General features: G+C 39.5%; 1 protein-coding gene across 11 annotated transcripts in view; it reads right to left on the reverse strand.

The window, feature by feature from the left end:
- PLAGL1 (PLAG1 like zinc finger 1) overlaps positions 1-22,606 on the reverse strand; it is a 146,348-nt gene that overhangs the window by 22,835 nt on the left and 100,907 nt on the right. For 8 of the 11 annotated variants that reach the window (XM_049902707.1, XM_049902720.1, XM_049902746.1 and 5 more), the window contains one exon: positions 11,429-11,502. The gene's annotated coding sequence lies outside the window, so the exon portion shown is untranslated. Of the gene's footprint in view, positions 1-11,428; positions 11,503-14,825; positions 14,856-22,606 lie in introns of all 11 variants that reach the window. The other 3 variants (XM_049902710.1, XM_049902703.1, XM_049902686.1) reach the window with 1 other exon arrangement.

Genomic DNA, 22,606 nt, shown 5'->3' on the forward strand with positions numbered 1-22,606 from the left:
CTAGCTGGATTCCTCAGAGCAGCTGGTATGTGGCCGGCCATCTTCCTGGGCTTATTAATCAGCATATTCCACAGAGGGAACGGGAGCCTTCTACTCATCTTCTTACATACACGAGTTTAGAGTGCAGCTTTAAAGCTTTCTCGCTAACCGGGCTGCCAACAGAAAGTTCCACGTATCTGCAGGTATTATTGCATTTGTGGATGGGGACAGCAGAGGGCATGAAAAACTGCTACTTGTATCACCTGATTCCTTGAAATGTACAGTTTTCATGCAGGACTAACCAGGTGCCTTTTCTTCCAGAAGAAAGATTTTCAAATAGTGTACTGATGCTTTTTAGAAAAGAAAAGGCTAAAAGGTATTTTGTTTAAGGTACTTGGCCGCTGGAAGGGGAAATGTATTGATTCTCCAGGGGAGCCTTTTTGGATTACCTAGAACCACATGTCCTTCCCTAATTTTACTAGGTAATTATTAATAAACATGCCCAGCTAGAAATTATTTTAATGAGCTACCACTGATTGCACACCTACTCGGTAACAGGAATCATCAGCTTTGAGGTGGCCACAGAGTCCTCTCAGGATTTTGTTTGAGGATTCAGACCTCTAAGGAGAGCTTTTCCACATCTTCAGTGAAGGCAGCTAGAAAAATGTTCCCCTCATTGCGTCGTAACCCGAGCTCCACTTCAAGAGTGCTCACACATCCGATGATGCGGAGAGCACTAGGGTATGTTTTACAAAGGTTTTCATGCATTTTTTATACATCAATACTCACAGCAGCTTTATCTGTAATTGTAAAAAAAAAAAAAAAAGGAAACAACCCAAATTTTCTTCAGTGGGTAAATGGTTAAACAGACCATGGTACATCTAACCTCTGGAATACTACTTAGCAATAAAAAGGAATGAACAGTTGATATATGCAACAACTTGGATGGATCCCAAGGAAATTACACTAAATGAAAAAAAATCAATTCCATACTACATACTACATTTCCATTTGTATAACCAAACCAAAACTAAACCCTCTGCCATCGAGTCGATTCCGACTCATAGCGACCCTATAGGACAGAGTAGAACTGCCCCACAGGGTTTCCAAGGAGTGCCTGGTAGATTCGAACTGCTGACCTTTTGGTTAGCAGCTATAGCTCTTAACCACTATGCCACCAGGGTTTCATTCTTGAAATAACTAAATTATAAAACTGGAGAAGAGACTGGTGGTGGCCAGGGTTTAGGAAGGGGGTAGGCGGCAGGTGTGATGAAGTGGGTGTAATTGTAAAGGGCCAGCATGAGGTGAGCAAACAGTTCTGTTTCATGCATTTTAATAGATGACAATGATTACTTTTAACTTTAAAATCCTGTAGTATTATCTCAACTGGCCTGCCACTCTTGAATTTTAAAATGTCTCAGGTATGCCAGATGGTCAAAGTCTTAAATATTTAGATCATCTGATAATATTTTAAAAGTGGAATAAAGTTTCCAAGTGGTAACTTAAAAGATTTTCAGTATCTCGTACAACCTTGCTCACTGAAGATCCTGAAGCATTTATACATGACTTTTGTCCTGAAACTGGATTAGAAAAACTGAAGTTTTTCACTGCTTTCCGTGAGTAGAAAAAAGAACGTATGAAATTGCTTACATAAAATATTCAAAACAGCACTCAGAGGAAAGAGTATAGTCTTTTAAGCCAACAGTGTTAAAATACCATAAAAAGGTATGCAAATCTATACAACAACAGAAGCTGAAACAAATTATGAATTAAAAGAAAGTCAGAAATAACCAGTGGGCACACTAATTTTCAAGAAAAACTTCAATACATGTATAAAAACCAGAAAACCAAACCCGTTGCCGTCGAGTTGAAGCCGACTCCTAGTGACCCTATAGATTTACCAAATTTTCAGCGTGATATGGTTGAAGTCTCTAGGTGGAATATGCAATTTAGGGGTTACCAAACCTGGCTGTGCTTTAGAATCACCAGAGAAAGCTTTTTAAAATACAGATTCCTAGGCTCCAGTACAGATTAACAGAAACCCGCAACTCAGAGCCCTGAGAACTTAACGTTTTTAACCCTTTTTTTTTGGGGGGGGGACGAGTCTGTAGCTAGCTTTGCACCACTGAACCTTGATGTGTGTTTGGAAACCAGGATCTCTGTTCACCAATTAATTATAAAACTTGTCTTCTTTCAACTAAGACTATTCCAACAAATCGATCCTCTTAGGACGACTGCTTTTCAGGATTTTCTTAACCAGTACGGAGGTAAATCTACTATGAAACAAAGCCAATTATATCTCGCCTAAATGATCTATTCCTTTGGCTGCCTGTTTTCTTCTTTTAATTTGATCAAAAAGCCTATGTCCATTTATTTTATCTGAGAACATCAAGTTAAAAACTGAAAAATCGAGGCCATTTCTAGACAACTAAGTTTTAAAAATAATTCTTTACAATTCAGGTAAAAGCTTAAGGTGGGGAGGTTATTTGCCTGAATCATTCAGATAATTTGCTTTACATTTTTTCTCTGTTTTGCGTGTATAAACACTTCACAAATTATCTTCATGGTCCATCTCTCTTCTTAAAATGCTCAGCAATTGTTGTGATAGTTTAATTGAGTGGTCTCTGAAGGTCTGCATTTATTTCTTAAAGAGCTTTTAAAAAACATTTAAGAGAGTAAAAAGTCTTCCTTTGCTCCTATCCTTCTCACAAACAGACTTATGTATTCAGGCGGGTGGGGGGGGGGGCTCTTCTGCTTCCTAGGAAAGGATGCACTAACTTGAGGTACGCAAACCAGGCAGTGGAGTAGCTTAGCTTCATTGTCAAAATATTCAAATTATCACCAAAAGAAAAACGACTCCTTTCTGAATTCAACAATACTCCTCGGCCTCCGAGGGCTCACACAGGAGCTTATTCTTAAGCTGTTCAATGTGCGCCGCTCTCGTGAAAAGGGAGAACTCTGGCAGGAGGAGATGAAGTCCCTCCACCCTTCCCACCTGCCAGCTCAGCACCAGGCTCAGGCTTAAACAGTTAACAGTGCAGCAGAGAGCCCCAAATCAAGCATGGCCTAGGGAGAAAGTCACGTGCGTCAGACGACAATTTAATAAAAGAGAGAAGAGACACTTAGGGACAAGAACACATCTAAGTTTGATAGGGTGCTACTTGCACGCTGCTTTCTTTGCAGGTCGGAATTTAGATTTCGAAATCAGAAAAAAGGGTTTAAATACAGCAATGAGAAAAATGTGCCTGCTTAAAAAAAAATAACTCTCTAAAATTGAACATTGCTAAATATAGATGTTTACCAGTTCCAGGGTAGTAAGAAAAATCACATTTTCTAGGAAAGGGGATTGCCACATTCTGAACACATTATCTAAAGCTATCTTAAATGAATGGGAAAATATTTTTCCAGAAAGGATTTATTCATTGACAACAGAAACAAGTCTCGTGAATCTAGAGCATATGATTTCCAGAATGCATTTCTGCTCTCACGATATGTTTTTCTAGTCATTTGCTTGCGAGAACAGCATGGAAGAACGTGCTTTTTTCTGTTAATGAACTAGGCTAGCCAGCATCTGCTGGGCTTTCACAGAAACCCACTAGACAGAGGGGTTTCCCTCTAGCTTCTCCTCCTCCACTTCTCGCTACTTCTGATCTTACTTGAGCAGATTCTACAAAACAGACTTTTTTATTTCTAATGATGTGAATGGGAAAGAAGGAGGTAATCCCCAAACATGGAGGAGTCTCTATCTTGGTTTGCAGGGAAGACTCCTCTAGGTTGGAGATGTGCATGGTTTGTTTTTGAAAAGCCTCTCAAACAAGCTTCTAAACTTTATTTTCTAAAGACTAATTTCAGATGAAAAGGAACACATCTAATTTGGTAGATTCCTGACAACTAAATCTTATTTCAGGGAGGTGGATCATGGTGAACAATGAGGTTATACTTTTGAGGTGGCACCCCAACTGAGATATTCATATCCACCGTTTTCTTATCTACCGTAAGACAACGGTGTCATTTTAAAGATGACACAGAAGGACATGTTGCAAAAGGGTCACTTAAAGTTTGAGCAGATTCGTGGGCCTGGCACCTGGACTTCTACTTCTCGTATTGTTGTTGCTGTGAGCTGTTGAGTCAATTCCGACTCATAGTGACACTATTTAAGACAGAGTAGAACTGCCTTGTGGTATTTTCAATTGCCTCATATGCATGCAAATCTAGACAATGAATAAGGAAGACCAACGAAGAACTGATGCCTTTAGACTGTGTTGGCGAAGCATACTGAATATACCATGGACTGTCAAAAGAAAAGAACAGAGCTGTCTTTGAAGAAGTACAGCCAGAGTGCTCCTTGGAAGCAAGGATGGTGACTTCGTCTCACATACTCTGGACATGTTATCAGGAGGTACCAGACCCTGGAGAAGGACATCATGCTTGGTAAGGTAAAAAAGAGGAAGGGTCAGTAAAAAAGAGGAAGGCCTTCAACAAGATGGACTGACACAGTGGCTGCAACAATGGGCTCAAACATAGCAAAGATTATGATGGCACAGGACCAGGCAGCGTTTTGCTCTGTTGTACACAGGGTCACTATGAATCAGAACTGACTTGATGGCACCTAACAACATCAGTAAAAGAAAGTCGAAACCAACTCAACGGCACCTAAAAATCTTTACAAGAGACATTATACACCTTGAAACCCAAGGTTCCAACTACTTCTTGACGTCAGAGGCTCCCAAACCTCTTAGCTTCAATCTTGATCTTTCAAATTACAGACCAACTACAGTCCTGCACCTATCAGCCTGCACATCTCCACAGTGCCTGCTCCTCAAGGGTACCCTGTCCTAAAGCGTAGCCTTCATATCTGATCTTGCAAAATGTGCTCCTCCTCCAGCACTGCCTGTTTTAGCTAACGGCACCACTATATAGTAATACCTAATACTTAAATTTGAATACGCATCAGGTGACAACCACTGTTCTAGGCACTTATTGCTCTCAACAATGGTTAAGAGTAGGTAGTATTAGTCCCATTTTACTTGTGGGGAAACACGAGGCTTAGTAGTGGTGCTAACTTGCCTATGGCCACACAAAAAGGGAGCAGCTGGGCTGAGAGTTGAATCCAGAGTGTGTGATCTGAAAGTTCATGTTGTTAATAAATCAACCACTTCTCCACGTTGCTTTCCAGTCTCTCCAAGGTCAGAAACTTGGAGTGAAACTAGATTTTTCTCACTGACTAAACTGTACAGATTCTATAAGCTTAAACCAAACCAAACCAAACCAAACCCCCTTGCTGTTGAGTCAATTCTGGCTCACAGCAACCCTATAGGACAGAGCAGAACTCTGCAGAAATGCCCCATAGGGTTTCCAAGGCTATACATCTTTACAGAAGCAGACTGCCAAGATCTTTTTCCCGCAGAGCGGCTGGTGGGTTCAAACCATCGACCTTTCAGTTAAGAGCCTAGTGTTAACCACTGCGCCACTAGGGCTCCTTCTTCTATGAGTTTACTCTCTCAAATCGGTTTTGTTCTCTGAATTCCCAGAGTTACCTACTGTTCGGGTGACTTCTGCCTTTATTATTGGCCTCCAAATCAGTGTGGGAGGACAACTTTGGAATTTTGTGTCTGTTCCCCGACAGTTTTCCTTTCAATCTCATTTGAAACAGGTAGCATCCCTTGTAATTCCTCATATTTTGGCCTAGCTGCAGGCAGAGGCAGCCTGAAGAAGTCTGTCTTTGTTAACATCTAACCTCCAAGAGGAGATTCTTTTGGACTTCAGGGAGGGAAGGAGAGGGTGAGAAAAAGGCCCCAGGCCTGAAAAAGAGGAAGAGGTCTGTTACCCATCCCCCCACACCCCAGCAAGGGGAGCCCTTGTAGTGCTCTGTTTCCCAAGCCAGTGGGCAGAACCCTTGCAAGGACACCCTCGGGCAGTGTGCTCAGGGAGGCCAAGCCTTAGGCAAGAGGTTTCCAGCCTCCACACTCCCACCCACGGGGAGAGAGCTGCAATGCTTCAAGGCACCACTACCCTGATACACTGAGGAAGACTGGTCCCTCACTTCCCAGGTACCAGGGAAATCTCCAGGTTCTAGGACCCATGCCAATGGGAAGTACCAAAACCCAACTAAGCCAGCTGCCATCCAGTTGATTCTGACTCATGGTGACCCATCCATTTCAGAGTAGAACTGTGCTCCATAGAGTTTTCAATGGCTGGTTTTTCAGAAGTAGATCACCAACCTTTCTCCCAACGTGCCTCTGGGTAGATTCTAACCATCAGCCCTTTGGTTAGTAGCCAAGTGCATAACTGTGTGTGCCACCCAGGTACTCCTAATGGGAGTAGGAAGCACCTAAAAATGACTGAGATGAAATTTCCTTCTAGACTGACAGAACCAGGCTGAAGTCTGAATTAAGGTAGTTATATGAAGTGAAAAAAAAAGGAATAATTCTTCCATATTTAAAGTTATAAAGTGAGACTCAGACTTGTGGGGGGCCTCAAAAAGATCTTTAGACTAGTCCATAGCTGTGCTATAGATTAGCTACAACTGCTGGAACTGGGAGCCAATTATTTTTCAGAAAATAAAACACAGAACCCTGTTGCAGATGAGAGTAGACTCTGCAAAGGCTGGCCTGAGGGTAGCCCTGTGCTTTAAAACCCTCCGGCAGATAGAGAAGGAAGGAAGCAAGAGCAGATGTTATTTACTCACAAGATTAACCCCTCTGATTCCCAGGCATGTACTCAGAAAGGGAGAGGCACACAGAAGTTATCTTTAAGCCTTTATCTTAAACTTTGAATTGCTAACCTCTCCCCCACCCCCAAAAAAACAAACCAAACCCACTGCCTTCGAGTCGATTCTGCCTCATAGCGACACCATAGGACAGGGTAGAGCTGCCCCATAGAGTTTCCAAGGAGTCCCTGGCAGATTTGAACTGCAGACCTTTTGGTTAGCAGCCGTAGCACTTAACCACTATGCCACCAGGGTTTCAGCGAAAAGGAAAGAGAGAAACCAGGGCCTTTGGTTTTGAGGTACTTGTTTCCAAGCCTAGACATGCCTCCCAGAGCAGAATGCTGGTATAGGGAGTGAGACTGTTGATTTCCATAAGATGGAAATGACGGTGTGCTAGAAACTAAGGTGCTTTAGAGAAGGGGAGATTCCCTCCCTAGGAGAAGGAATATAAATCCTTCATGTGACAAATCCGTTGATTCAAAGATGCTGCAGTAAGGGTAGGAACTTGTGGCACCAAATGAAATGTCTACAGGAGTTGATTTTGAGGTCAATCATGTCCTCAAAGGAAACTCCACTTCCGTTCTGTGGCTGAACATGTGAGACCTTCAGAAGGTCTAAAGGTGCTAAAAAAAAAAAAAAAAACAAAACTGAAGAGTCGTCCAAATAAGCCAAGATATGTCAGCCATTACACAGAGATTGAAACTTTTTGCACAGAAAGCAATGGTCAAAAGAACTTCAGATTCACAAGAATCAGCAGGCAGGGACCCCATTTTTCCTGCCAAACAGGCACAGCCTTAAGTCTAACAGGCATGTGAGGCATGGGGCACATCCAGAGGAAGATGACCTGGGAGACAAAGAGCTGTCTGGGGAACAAGTGCCCTGTCTCTGAGGCAGAATTAGGCCAAGATGGTCCCCTAGATTCTGAAACATAAAGCCCTCTTTCTCCTCTACTTTGATTATAAAGAAGATGGCCATTTCATGTTATATTGTACCCAAGAAGAGAACTCACAGACTGGGAACATGGAAGTTAGCATGTGTTGGGCAAGCTGCAGGAATAACTTGGAGAGCCAGAGCAACCAGAGAGCGGGGCCACTCTAGTCTCACAAGGGTTTAACTCCTCCACTGGCACTCGCTCCTTCTCATACCAGACAGGCGACACCCTGGAAGGGCAGTTAGTGGACACCTACATGTCCATCCTCAGCTCCCACCACCTAAAGCAGGCACCCATGTAGAGGAGACTACCTTCCAATCTGCAGTGCCCAAAAATCTGGGTGAGAGCAAGGTATGCTAGTGAGTGGAGGAACAGCCTGCTTTATTGGCCTGTCTTCACATGGCTTCCTTTAAACTCATCGGCGGGGTGAGTAAAGAGCTTGGAGGCACAGTGAAGTCCATGTGAAGGGACGTTTCTACACATGAGCGGAGTGTATGAACCGAGATTCACGCTGACTCCTTTAGTCTCTGTTCCGGCTGGGTCCCCTTCCTTCTAGCCACAATGCTGCTATTAGAGTGATCCTCCTAACATGCAAATCTGCTCCTGTCAGTCTCCTGTTTAGAATTCTTCTATGATTCCATCAGTTTCTGTCAATTGCAACCAAGAGTCCTGGCTAAGCGGAGGCACTGGGAGCTTTTTTTTTTTTTTCATCAGAAGAGCCGTGTAGGTCCCAACCTGTGTTACGGAACAGGAGCCCTGGTGGCACAGTGTTTAAGGACTGGGCTACTAACCAACAGGTTGGTGGTTCGAACCCACCAGCTGCTCCTCAGGGGAAAGATGTGGCAGTCTGTTTCCATAAAGATTCATAGCCTTGGAAACCCCCATGGGGCTTTATCCTGTAGGGTTGCTGTGAGTTGGAATCGACTTGAAGGCAATGGGTTTTGTAGGAAGAGACCTCAGACAGTGGACCCACAGATCATGCTTCTGGCTTTATCCCTTATACACAATAAAATGGCCAAGTGGTAATTCCCACAGCAAAATACCTGTGCACGAAATGAACAAGGGCTGTATCTGAACACTGAAGCTTCTCTATAAAAACAATTTTTCACAGAGAGTTCCAAATTTTCCCTGAATTGGAGCTAACAAACAACACTCTTGTGTACTTGAGTTGAATATGGGGCAAATGAGAACCATTTCAGGGAAACAACATGAAGTAACTATGATCTTAATGTGTTTCTAATTTACATGGTGATTGTGTGTGTGATGAATCACTTTTTACTCTTGTTGCTCAAAAAGAGGAAAAAATTACCTTGGTAGATGCCACATAATGAATCAATTAAGTTATTCCCCGAATAAAGTATATTTTGTTATCGTATAATATAAACACGCATTAACTTCTAGTGTTATTTTAAATACACTGGTAGAGAAATGTGCCTCATTTACTAATTTTAACAATAATATTAACACTCTTCTATATCATGTCTCTTCAGCTCCTTTAATCCCTCAATTACCTCCATTTTAACTTTTTTGGTTTGTTTCATTTGTTTGGGGAGAAGATATGTTCAGTACAGAAATTTTAACAATATTTCTTAGATAATAACTTTTCTTACTTACGAGTGGTACAAGTTACAGGTTTTACACGACCTTATTCCACTATGTGAGAAGCATACTTATTACCAGGTTGTATTCCTTCAGGTAGTTAAAAAAGCTAACCAAGTGATAATATTGCCCTATACACAACCTAAGAAAGGCAGTGTGGTATAGGAAAAAGAGCACTGGCTTCAAATCAGATGGCTCTAGGTTTGAACACTGGCTTTGCTGCTTGCTGGGTGTATACCCTTAGGCACAAATCCCTAACCTCTCTAAGTCTCAGTCTCCTCATCCATAAAATAGGGATATATCTACTTCTAAAAATCAGTCAGTGAAAATGCTATGGATCACAATGGTCCAACCCACAACCAATCATGGGGATGGCACAGGATCAGGCAGCATTTCATTCCATTGTGCGTGGGGTTGCCATGAGTTGGGGGCCAACTTGATGGCAGCTAACATCATCATCACTCTTTCAAAGCTGTATATATTATATATGTACATATAGAGGCACGATGACTGGTAGAGAGCACAAAGTAGGTGTACAAAGTAGACGTGGCCTGTTAATCTAAGTATCAAGAATGATTTTATGCACAGGATAAACTCACAATTAGGAAACGTTAATAACTTGTTTCAGAATACAATATAGTTAACAGAAAGAGTATAAATGATTGATTCGCTTCAATAATCTTTCTTTAGTTTGGATAATCACGACACAATTCCATTTTCTAACATGTGCCTGTAAAAGTAATTCCTATCATTCATTACCTGCATGCTTCAAAGTTTCGTGTATCATATATTTGAAAGATTCCTAATTCTTTAGTGTAACATTATTTGCTATGCTTTTAGTGACAATATCACGTTTAACTAGAGAAAACCATTACAGATGGGCTTGGCGTGAATTGGGCAAACAGGTATCATAAAGTCACCCGAGTGATATACAGTAGTGATTCTGGCATTTTTGTATCTTGCTAAATTTTTCCTTTTAATGTGTTGGTGGGGAAGTAGACTAGTTACAATCAGAATCACTTGGATAAGAGGAATTTAAACACGCACATCTAAGATTCTCCTCACTTTAACCATCTACCTAGGGCAGCTGTGCCCAGCCTTTCTAGAAGTCAGCCTCAATAGCATTAAATACATTGGGAAGTGGTTGACCTAGTTTAGGCAAAGTTTTTTTAGATAAAACTATTTAAACTCGTAGATAAACTATAGTTTATCTAGAGGTTTAGAGAAAATAAATCAAGTGTAAGATAAGAAACTTACAAAGGAGACTGGATAAAAATTATGGCATATTACATTGAAGGACATTTTACAAAAAATGTGTGGCAAGGGGCCAAGAGTCATGGTTAAGCAAAACTGCTAGCACTGAAGTTGCAAAACAAGTGGAGGGCTGCTCTTGTGTGAAGAAGGCAAATGGGGAAAACACAACAAAAATGTTAGATATGAAATTTAAGGCTGGAATCAGGGATCGTTATGTTGAAATAGGTGGTTTAAACAAACTGTAATCTCCACAGGCATGGTAGAGAATAGTAAGAAGTAAAAACTTCTGATACATATGGTGACCCTTGCCAACCCTAAATTCCATCAAATAAACACTGGATTTAGTGACATACCTATTTCGTAACTTTAGGAAATCTGGAAAGAACATAGTCAAATCGAGAATCATCTCATGCTATGATTTTAAGAGCAGGTCTTAAGAGACTTTGAACTATATGTAATATACTAAATATCTGACTCAAAATGCAGATAACACCCCAAACGTTCTTCGTCATGCTTATGTGCTTTTATTTTAGATATAATAATTTAAAAGCGTCTTTTTAAAACACAGGGAGAGAAATCACAAAGTTTCTAGTAGGCAAATTGTAACAAATGGCAATCCATCCTACAATATCCATTATTTCTAATTTAACACAAATAAATATCAACAATAGTCCTTAGCACGTTCTCTTCATTTTTCTAAAGAGTGAAAAATAGGTTTTTCTAAGTTTATTCTCAACCTGCATCTCTAAACCCTACTTTTCCCTCAAGGCTTAAAGTTCCTCAAATGCAAATTCTCTGATAGCCGTTCTTTTCCAGAACACCTCGTTATACATGGAAGGGATTTCCACTTTGGTGTGTGTTCTAAAGTAGGGAAAGCATGAGAATGCAGAGTCAGGACTGACCACGGGGCACAGGCTGGGCCGGCATCAGAGAGTTTAGCAGAAGCCGTTACTTACCCTTCTGAGTTTGAAGCCCCGGTGAGTTTAAGGTGTCACACAAAACAGAGGCCACGGCAGACGTGAGAGTAATCCTAGAGGGGGAAAAAAAGACACTGAGAAAAGACCACATTGGCAGTGTGTTAAGTAGCTCAAAGATGCCAGGGTGAGAAACTCTTCTCTCCATCTACATGCCATAGAGCCTGATCCCAACATTCTAAAGGCATGCCTTTAAATCTTTCAAGGATATTTAGTCTTTAGAGGCAATACTGTGACACGGCGAAGAGCATGTGCTTTGGGGCCAGAATGCTTCCATTCAAATCTTGGTGCCACTTACAGCTGGCCACTTAGTGCCACCAGGAGCCACTTAGAAACCTCATGCAAATTGTTTAATCTCCAACTCCCTTTCCTTACCTGTAAAATGGAGATAATGGTACCTACCTCTTAAGACCCTTCTGAGGTTTAAGTAAAATGCTTAACACTGTGCCTCGTGAGCAGTGAGCACTTGCAATATGTCCCAGAAACCCCAGCTCAAGTGAAAATACCTCACAACTTCAAAGCCCTTAGCAGAGACTGAACGATAATCAGAACCTGTCAACTAATTAACTAAGAACACTATCCTTTGAGAAAAGGAAATAAGTACCTGAGCAGGACTGGGGGCAGCGGAGGTAAGAACACAGACTGGAGAGCAATTGAAGGGAAGGTGGTAGAGGAATGTACAAAGACTGAAAATGACTTATACTTTTCCATGAAAAGAATGAAGACAGAAAATGGATTATTAACAACTCAATCCTACCAACCCTCACCTTCACAGGTAACATTGAGGACCAGCAACCCAATTGGTATTTGAGCACCAACCATAAGCAAACCCTTTCTTTGGGCAGTCTATCCTCACAGGGGGTCCATATTTATGTACTGACCATGGAGGCTTTTTTTTTTTTAATAGCAAAACAATATTTATTTGAATCCTACTAATGTCCGAGGTATAATAATTTAGGTATAAGCTGTTGTCTTAGCTTGCTGAAAAATATCTCACGAAAGGTGACAGTAATGTTGCAACTACTGAACATAGTATTTTAACAGCTTCATTAGTAGACTAATGATTAATTACAAATGATTAGCTATCTAGAAGATCTTTATAATAAGTTAACATCTGGTCTTACATGTTCTTGAATGTAACTGAATTCTACGTAATTTCAGAATAGTCTTTCTTGCAATTAAATCTAGTGGGTAAGGAGGTCGTCTCCCTTCGTTTATTACTGTTGTTGGGTGGGCTGCTTCATTTAGTCAGTCTGGATGGGCAGCAAGCTGTGGCAGAGGAAAGTATCTGGTATCTTTCCACTAGAAAGTTTGCTTATATAAATAAGCACCCATACATACACACACACACAGATATACAATGCGTGGATCCCCAAACTTATTTTCAGGGTTTGACTCTTAAATTACTTGAAATCCTTCTTTTTGGATATGAGAGCAGTCTCCAGTCCTGAGAAAAAGGCTTTTTCAATAGACAACTACATATCTGAAGTTATCTGACGTCTACAAGCACAGCAAGGACACAATTTTTAACTGCAGTCACGTCCTTGGCCTGTATGTAGCTCTTTTTATCAATGAAGATGAAGACATGTCTCAACCCTGAAAGCTAAAACATCAAATGGAAAAATGCAGTTTGATTGCGATTTCCTCTTTTTCCCATCTACCCTTCTGCCCTTCCCTACTTTGGTATGATATCACGCAAAATGAATTCCAGAAACTGGGAGGACAGAGCAGCCAAGTTATAAAACTTAAGTGCTATGCTTAATGCTTTCTTATCTACAAGTTAATACTTATGGGGGTGAGGGGATAGTTGGCCAATGATGAAACCTTGGTAATTTTCCTGTTTCACAACAAATCTGAAATCCCAGCAGAATCACAACCTGCTGAATCGGCTACATTTTTACAACCTATACAACGGCCTGGACCTCCACATGATCTTGACCCCAACTCACAAATTTGTAAACCTGCTTTTAAACTTTATCCCTACCCTTAATCATAACAGAAATCCAAATTAATTTCTTTAAAAATAATTCCAGTAGTAAAAACGAAAAATAACTGAGTAAACTACTAGCCAGTTTCTGTACTTGTGTGTTTACCTTTTTTTTTCTTTTTCACACTTTCTAAAATTTTCTGTCATGATTTTATGATGTTATTTTCCCAAAGAGTGTTGACAACCATTCCCCATTTAAAGCTCTGGTTTAAAAAAGAAATAGGTTGTAACTTCAGAAGAGCTCAGAAATTGAGTTTGTCCTAAGATCCTGTAGTCTTCTGGAATTGACGTTTCCTTTACACTTTCCAATGTGAAGTGACGGTGTTTGTTTGCTTCCTTGGATAAGGAATTCCTAACATCCAGGGGTAGTAAATCTGGTTAAAGAAATTGTCAAAGGATGTTTTGTTTTGCATTATTTAACATTACATCATAGTATTAAATCATGTAAAATGGAAGCTTTATCCATCTCAATCACTAAACCTGGTCAAGTGAAAGTCTATGAAACTCTAAAAGCTTTTCTTCTTACTGAAAAACTTAATTATTATCGTAAGATTTATTTATAGGAAGGAACATTAGAGAGCTTAGGTCTGAAAAGAACAATGACATACATTTTCTTATGCCTCCTCCTCAGGGGCTTGCCAAATCAAAAAAAGTGTTTAGTAACTCCCCATAAAGGGAAGATCTTAAAAAGCAGCGGCACCAATCAGGTTTTTCTCTGATTAGTATTTGGAGTTGAAGCCTAGATAAGTAATTACATTCAAAGTAACGTACAGGGAGCTATCATTCCCCATTCATTCAACACACATTTACTGAGCCAAGAGATTTGCTGGGCTTGAAGATTAAAAAAAAAAAAAAAATACGACACAGCTGCTCCACTTCCAGCTAAAAGAATACACCTAACAAAGAGCTACAGGGCAATGTGTTAAGTGCTATAATGGAGGTGTGTACAAAGGGCTGAGGGGCCAAAGGAAGAGGCCATAAATTCTCCCTGGGAAACCAAGCAAGTGGGGGGGAGATGTAAAAGAAGGTATGGTCATGTTTCCTTGTGATAAACTTAAGCCTTTTCCTTTATGCGTTCTAAAAAGTTTAAGGTGCTAACTTTAAGACTCATGAGCTATTCTAACTTCAGGGGCCGTCTTGGCCTATTAGCCAGCTTCATTTATGTTTGACAGAGGCTTCCAATTACAATATCCCAAGAATATTAGTTGTTCTTTTTTTAAAATAAATCTAGCAGTATAATGTTCCCATGCAACACACACAATCAAGAAAGGCATGAACAGCTATTGCATGAACTTAGATCCAAAGTTCAAAGATGGTCTGAAACACAGATGAATGACAGACACATTTTATAGAATGGGGATATCAATAATGCTTATTTGAAGCAGCACTTACTTTTTAGCCATTCTTTTTTTTTTTTCCCGTCTAAAAAAAAAAGAATCACCTGATTATATCATGGTTGATACTTGTCTTTTTCTACTTCTGTGTTTAAAAAAAGAAGGGGGTGTTGAATCAACTTCGACTTAGCATCATTTATTATGCATACCTTATTCCTACTTATAACATTTTTTTTTATAACATAGTTGTGACAAAACCGCCATTGTTCGTCACACACCAGCCCCAAACTTCAGTAATTCTAATGTAAGCCTGAGAAACCACCATCTCCTTTGGGGTGAATTTCCAAATTCCTCTGTGTTAAATTGAGGTCTAATTTTCCCTGTGCCTGGTTTTCACAAGAAGGTCCATTCCACCCCATGTGCTCCCTTTCAGCTGTCAATAAACAGAGGCAGTGAATTCCCCCACGGCTTCACAAAGCTAGTTAGGCAGAGCCATTCATTCCTTCAGGAAAACAGGGCATTGATTTCAGCGAGTTCCCAGGGAGCAGCTGCAACAAAGAGATCAAAGGCCCACCTCTCTTTTCCCTCCATCGCTTTCATTAGGCCCGGCCCAGACAAACAGCGACAGGTTTCCTCGAGACAAGGAGAGGGCCCGGCAGACCACCTCATGGTTCAATTCAAATTCATCCGTTTCCTACATTCCAGTGACAGTCCAGAATGCTAACCATGACAAACCAGCACAATCACCCGGCATAATATACTGCGCGCTAGTTCATCCAAGGTCAGAGGGAGAAAACAAGCACGGAGGGAAGTCCTCTGCTTCGAGGGCCTGCTGAGCCTCAATGGCTCCCTGACATTCCATAAATAAACTTCTCCCCCTCACTCTCCCTTTCTTTCTACATCCTACGGTCCCACCAGTGATGGTCTCACGTCACAATTTGCAATTTCTTCCATGTCACGGTACTCAAACTATTTGGAAACTTTACTCTCCACCGAATAGTTCTAACAGTCACAGGAGTATTGCTATATGTGCAGCACTCATTAGTTCACTACTGAGCTAATGCTAATGGCTTACACCAGTGAGCGACCACTATACGATGAACTAAGAGCTGAGCTGAGGTGATGGCCACACAGCCTAAAGAGAGAGTCAGTTTGCATAAATTCTGTTTGCAAAACAAGAACGTGAACAGGAGATATGACAATCAGCTTTTTGGTCTGACCTAGGTAACCACTCAAACTGGGTAATCCAAGCTCCTAAATGACAGTCTGTGTGTGAATGAGTCCTGTGTGTTTCTGTAGGAGCAAGAGGGAAAGAGGGAGGGGGACAGCAAGCAGGGATATGAAAGAAAATGAACTATCCTGATTGGTTACCTACAGTGATAAATATAATTAAAAGGTTTTCAAGATATCCACTGAACTCTGAGCTGCTTCTTTAACAACCTTTGTTGAACACCTGTAACAAAACACACAAAAATTATTGTGCTCCAACCCATTTCTGTCACTAATCCTGAGCCAACATTGGAATAGGTGGGTTAAGTTTCAAAATTCCTAAACCCAAAGGAAAATAAACAATACTGGAATGAAAGGTATGGAACGCTCATTCCTTGATATAGAGGAGCACAGCTAAGTGGCAGGAATACAACCTTCCCACACCGCCCACATCAGAGTCATCCGTCTAACTGAGTGTTCATCTGATGTCAAAGACGACATTATGGACAGTGGGCTGACCAGCCTTCAAGGATGAAAGGCTTCTACTTATGTTCAGGTTGGACCAGAAATAAACTTAGAAAATACGGAGCTCTAAACTGCACAGGTAGCTAGTTAGTACACAGGAATGGGGGTTAAATTAAGAATTCTACATCTGATTCTGGCACTGACTTACTTTGGGTCTAGGTGACACATTTAACCTGTTTTCTGACTCTTCCGGAACAGAGATGGAAATGTCTATCAAGAATTGTATCACAAGGTACTGTGAAGTAATCATCCCTCAAAAACCATGCCATCTCATGGAAAAAAGCTTGTCTTATAAACAGAGCCCCTTTCTATATGAGATCACTCTGCAAGTCAACAGTGGTTCTCTGGAAACTAAAGTTTGTATATATCAAGTAATTTTTTAAAAAGCACTCAGAAAATTTACTACTTAAAGAAAGTGTATGGCAAATAGTCAAATGTACTCATTAGTTCACTTACAAATCTTTCAAAAGTATTTGCGAAGGACTTAATAGATATATCAATTTGATCTTCGCCACGACCGGGACAGGTGGTTTTATTAATTTCTATTTTTGAATGACCAAAATAGGCACAAGAGAGGTAAACTGACTTGCCAAAGTCACAGAACTAATAAGTAGCAGAGTCAAAACTTTAAATTCAAATATTCTGTCTCCCAGTGTCATGCTGTTTCCATTATACCTAGCTGCTATGTGCTATGGCTATAATTATTCACTGAAGTTCTCTTACTACAAGTAGATGCATAAATAATTGTGCTGATTAAACAAGTAATCAACATCAATTTCTAAGCCCAATGCACTGTATTAAACCAAACCAAAAACCAAACCCAGTGCTGTCGAGCCGATTCCGACTCCTAGCAACCCTACAAGACAGAGGAGAGCTGCCTCATAAAGTTTCCAAGGAGCACCTGGTGGATTCGAACTGCTGACCGTTTTGGTTAGCAACTGTAGCACTTAGCCACTATGCCACCAGGGTTATCAACATCAAATTTTAAGCCCAATGCGTTGTATCACTTTCATTCAATGAGAGGCAGTGTTTGACAGCATAAACACTGGAGCCAGATCCATGTTCAAATTCTGGTGTCGTCTTTTAGTCATTAGTAACATGAAGCAATTAATGTTTTCAGAACCTCCATTTCCTCATATGTAAAACAGGAGTAATAATAATACCTCTTCTCATAGGGTTTGTGGAAGATCATATTAGATAATATATCAAGTACCTAGACCAGTGTTGGCATATAATAAATGTTCAATAAATGGTAGCTATTATCATTGATGATGAAAATCAATGTAAAATTTGTTAGGAGGAGAAAAAACACTTTCTTCCCAATAAAAAGTCATAAAATTTAACTTTCAGACTCTGGATTACATGATCCCACTCTAGGGCTAACATTTTTAGCACTCGAGTCAACATTTATGGGGGCCAACTAATGAACCAAGATCAAACTGTCATAAAAGAGAATCTACCGTACAGAACAGAAACACGATCTTTTAAAAAGCTAACCGAGGCAAACCCTTATTTGCTATAAAGCAGCAATATGGTTTTTCTGTGCATTTCTGCTTTACTTCTTGCCATTTAGCCATTTAAGTAGAAATGTGTTAGTATGCTAGGAAGAATGTCACAAGACTGCTGCCACATGAAGAGAAGAATACATAAAAACCAAACGAAACCCAGTGCCGTTGAGTCGATTCCGACTCATAGCGACCCTACAGGACAGAGTAGAACTGCCCCATAGAGTTTCCAAGGAGTGCCTGGCGGATTCGAACTGCTGACCCTTTGGTTAGCAGCCGTAGCACTTAACCACTACGCCACCAGGGTTTCCAAAGAATACATATAGGGATATTATTTGGTGTACATAGACAGTGCTTTACTTATCTTACTTCATTTGACCCTCATACAACTAAGAAAAACAGATAATTTTCTAGCACAAGAAAAGACTGCCAGTGGTAAACAGCACATCTTATTTTTTACTCCTTGTCTCATTTTCCACAAACATCCTATCCATGGGTGGTACTGTTGTAGGTAGTACAGTAAAAGTACCAAAAAAAAAAAAACCCCGTTGCTTTCGAGTCGATTCCGACTCATAGCTACCCTAAAGGACAGAGAAAAATGCCCCATAGGGTTTCCAAGGAGTGCCTGGTAGATTCAAACTGCCAGTCTTTTTGGTTAGCACCCGTAGCTCTTAACCACACCACCAGGGTTTCCTGTAAAAGTACAGAGCTGAAAAGACAGAGACAGAGGCCACTAATGCTGGGACAGCCAGGAGATGATTTAGAGAGGAAATGACATTTAATTTAACTTTTTATCTAGTACAGAAGACATCGCATAATATTTCTGGTTGGCCTTGAGCTTGATGAGATTTTCTCTGAATCCTGAGTATGTCATTTAATGATTTAGTTATCCTTCACTGGGCTTGTTCATTTGTAAACGTAAATGGTTCCTTTTTTAAATTTCATCCAAGATCCTGATGACTATTGAAGGCCACTGTTTGACTAAATAGCATTTAGGGTACCGTCTCACTCTACAATTTTGTGATTTTAAAGATTACTGTTCTTTCTTATGTTGTGCTACCTGTTATATAACATACCATTTTAAATATGTTTTTATCTATTGAGAATTATTTTTTTCTTCCCTACCATTTACCTGAGAAATTAAGGGCTGTGACGAACCCTTAAGAATATATGTAAAGGAACATGTCTTGCTAAAGAAACTCAGCCCATAGCTGGGGAATTCTGATGAATGTCTCCTTCCCACAAAGAGCTAAGCCACCTTTTTGTAACCACCCCTAAGTCTGTCTTCTCCAATGGCATAAAACCAACTTTTTAATGAAAGACATTTAAGTAGGTGAAGACAATTATGACAATCCCCTGCACCAAGTCACTGAGACCATACTTTTCTAATACAGCCAGGTGGTGTTAGGTGCCATCAAGTCCGTTCCTACTCATAGTGACCCTATAGGACAGAGCAGAACTGCCCCATAGGGTTTCCAAGGAGCGCCTGGTGGATTAACATAGGCATGCAGCAGGGAAAATTTCCCTCTAAGCACTGTTATAGCTGTATCCGGGTCATTTGGAAATATTATGTTTTCATTTTCATTTCTTCTGGTTTCTTTTTTGACCCATGGGTTGTGTGGTAGAACTCACCAGTGAAACCTTTTGGTACTGGTGTTTTCTTTTCTGGAAGGTTTTTAACTTAACGAATTCAACTTCCTTTGATGTAGGTCTATTCAGGCTAGCTATCTCTCAAGTAGGTTTTGGTAATTTGTATGTATCTTTCAGGAAATTGGTCCATTTCATCTAGGATATCAAATTCGTGGACACAGAGCTGTTTGTAGCATTCCCTTAATAGTCCTGTACAGTCAATAGGGTAAGTAATAATGGCCCTTCTTTCATTCCTGATATGGGTAATCTATGCCTTGGTCTTCTCTTTTTTATTTTTGGTCAGCATGGCTAGAGACTTATCATTTCAGTGATCTTTTCAAAAACCCAGCTTTTGGTTTCATTGATTTTCCCCATTTTGTTGACTGTTTTCAATTTTGTTGACGTCTGCTCTTTACTACTTTCTTCTGCTTGCTTTAGGTTTAACTTGCTCTTCTTTCTCTAGTTTCCTAAGGTAGAAACTTAAAAGATCTTTATTTATTTTTTTTAGTTGCATTTATTGCTATTAACTTTCCATCTATACAGCGTTTTAGCTGCAATCTACGTTTTGCTAAACTAGACTTTTATTTTCATTTAGTTCAAAATATTTTTTTAACTTTTCTTGAGACTTCTTCTTTGACTCATAAATTACTCAGAAGTATGTTGTTTAATTTCAGAACATTTGGGAATTTTCCAGCTATCTTTCTGTCATTGATTTCTAGTTTAATTCTGTTGTGGTTTGAAAGTGTACTTTGTATGAGTTGTGTTCTTTGAAATTTGTTAAAATGTGTATTTTTTGGTCCAAAATGTGCCCCTGGGTTATTTGGAAAAGCTACAAACTATTTTCCCAGATACTTATTTGTTATTGATTTCTAGTTTAATTCCAATATGGTCTGTGAATATTCTTTATGTAATTTGAATCCTTTTAAACTGAAACTTGTTTTATAGCCCAGAATATGGTTTATCTTGATAAATGTTCTGGGTGTACTTAAGAATGTGTATCCTTCTGTTGTTGGGTAGAGTGTTCTATAAGTGTCAATTTGTTGAGCTTCTTAGATTTGTGGGATTATTGTTCTCACCCAAATTGGAAAATTTTCAGCTATTATTTCTTCAAATATCACTATACCCACCCCTCCTTTGAGTACTCCAATTACACATATATTTGGCCACCTGAAGTTGTCCCACAGTGCAATAATGCTCTGTTAAGTTTTTTTTTCCCCCCTTTTCTACTGCTATGTCTTCAAGTTCCCTGAATCTTTTCTTCTGTGGTGTCCAGTCTGCCATTAATTCCACCCAGTGTAGCTTTCATCTTAGATGTTTGTCTCCTCTAGAAGTTCAATTTGAGTCTTTTTATAACTCCCATGTCTCTCCATAACAAGCTTATGCTTCCTCTATCATCTTGAATATATGGAACACAGTAATAATAACTATTTCAGTATCTTTGTTTATTAATTCTACCATCTGTGTCATTTCTAAGTCTGCCTGTATTGATTTTTCTCTTCGCTATTTAATTTTTACACTACTTTGAATGCCTGGTAAATTTTAATTAAACGCTAGACATTGTGCACTTTTACCTTGTTGGTTAATGAATATTTTGCATTTCTTTAAACATAAAGAGCTTTGCTCTGGGACACAGTTAAGCTTTGTTCTGGGACACAGTTAAGCTACCAGAACAATTTGATCCTTTAAAGCAAGAAGTCTGCAAACTATGGTCCCACAAGCCAAATCTGGTTTACTGCTTATTTTTTTTATTTGTAAATAAGGTTTTATTGGAACACAGCCACTCCCATTCAATTTCATATTATCTACGGCTGCGTTCACACTACAATAGCAGAGTTGAGTAGTTGCAACAGAGACCATTTGGCTTGCAATGCCTAAAATATTTACCATCTGGCCCTTTACAGTAGAAATTTGAAGATTCCTTCTTTAACGGGCTATCACTGCAATTAATACTCATAAGCCTAATAGGTATTTTTATTTAAATTTTATCAAAGACAAAACTGTGGCTAAGAAAAGTTCATTAACTTGTTCATGGTTGACCATATACTTATTGGCATTACAGCCAAAATTCAAGGATGCTCTCTACCATGTTGTCTGCTGCCTAATTTATTGCTTTAAAAGGAGAGCCTAGAAATGAATTCTGATAGAGTCCTCCAGGTCCTCAGTAACAAAATGGGCCCTGAAATCATTTATTAAAAATATCAAGATCTATTTTTTACCTAAGAACTTATAATCAAACCCTGCAAAAGAAAACTCAAGTATATTCCAGAAGAAATTTCAAACATAGTTTGAAATGACTGAGATTTCATATAAATGATTGAAATTTCATTTTACTTTTAATTGTCCTTACACTAAAGTCCTCAAAGCCATTCGAATTTTCTTACTGAGTCATCTTGGAAAGCCTATCACGGACAAAATTCAGCAGAACCTGGGGTCTAGCTCTAGATTTTTCTTACCTCTAAGTATTAAAATCTTGTATCTTGCTTCCTTAAGAAGTTTATTACTTATTTTCTGATAATAAAACTATATACACTTACTGCAGAAAATTTAGTAAATACACGTTCTTTCTTTGAGTCAATCCTGGCACGTTGGCTTCTTTGTATCTACTAGAAATGGAACCAATTGTCTCATTTAAGCTTCCAGTATTGCTATTGACTGTATATAATTTATCCAACTACTTCGTGGAATTCTCTTAATTCTAAGAGTTTTATAACTGATTTTCTAGTTTGTATTTTCATAGTTCTATTATCATATTGCCTATAAAAATTTAATGTTATCTCTTTGTTTAATAACTATACTTGTTACTTATATTTCCTGTCTTATTGCATTGGCTACAATTCATACAACTATATTAATGGGCATCATAACACTACTCCTGATTTTGGGGGAAATATTTGTGGGCTTTTGCTGTTAATATACAATGGGTTAGTGGCTGAAAACAAATATTTAGTACCATAATAACAAAGTAATATTC

Source organism: Elephas maximus, chromosome 1 (assembly GCF_024166365.1).
Source record: "Elephas maximus indicus isolate mEleMax1 chromosome 1, mEleMax1 primary haplotype, whole genome shotgun sequence".
Classification (NCBI taxonomy): domain Eukaryota; kingdom Metazoa; phylum Chordata; class Mammalia; order Proboscidea; family Elephantidae; genus Elephas; species Elephas maximus.